Below are 577 nucleotides of genomic sequence, written 5' to 3' on the forward strand. Positions count from 1 at the left end.
GGAGGATGCAAATCTTAAAAGCTGAAAGAGAAATTAGGGGAAGTCTATTTTTAAATTTTTTAATCTTTTTTTGAGGAAAATGTACTTTCCCCCTTTTTTAAAAACAGTACCCTAAAAATAACCCTAAAACATTTATATGTATAAAAACCAATTAATTAAAAATGTAATCAATTGACAAATTGGGAAATAAAAAAAAATACAAAAATTTTAAAAAGGGAAAAAAAATTTTTTCCAGACACATCTAAAAACCCCTACCCATTGGATAGAATGGTCCTCCCCCAAAATTGGCCTGTAAAAAAGGGGCCAGGAGTTACTCGCCCCAACCCACAGAAAAGCAGGGAACTTCTTTAAAAACCCCCGCTGGATTACATGATCACGGGCCCAAAAGGGCCCCAAAAACATATAAGACCCACGAGAAAAATTTCTCTGACAAAGAAGGCCATCCCCTTGAAAAAAACAAGGAAGCTGAAATCCCCGGGGAAAAAATTTATAAGTCTTATATATTCTTTGAAAAAATTATTTTTGTGCAAACCCATAAACAAATTTGACAAAAAAATTTCCAACCATTCACTAAATC

General features: G+C 33.3%; 1 protein-coding gene across 1 annotated transcript in view; it reads right to left on the reverse strand.

Annotated features, from left to right (window-relative positions):
• The window catches only part of LOC119585902 (GPI ethanolamine phosphate transferase 1-like), a 24104-nt gene that overhangs the window by 1480 nt on the left and 22047 nt on the right, over positions 1-577 (reverse strand). The gene's annotated exons all lie outside the window — the stretch shown is intronic.

Source organism: Penaeus monodon, chromosome 20 (assembly GCF_015228065.2).
Source record: "Penaeus monodon isolate SGIC_2016 chromosome 20, NSTDA_Pmon_1, whole genome shotgun sequence".
Taxonomy (NCBI): domain Eukaryota; kingdom Metazoa; phylum Arthropoda; class Malacostraca; order Decapoda; family Penaeidae; genus Penaeus; species Penaeus monodon.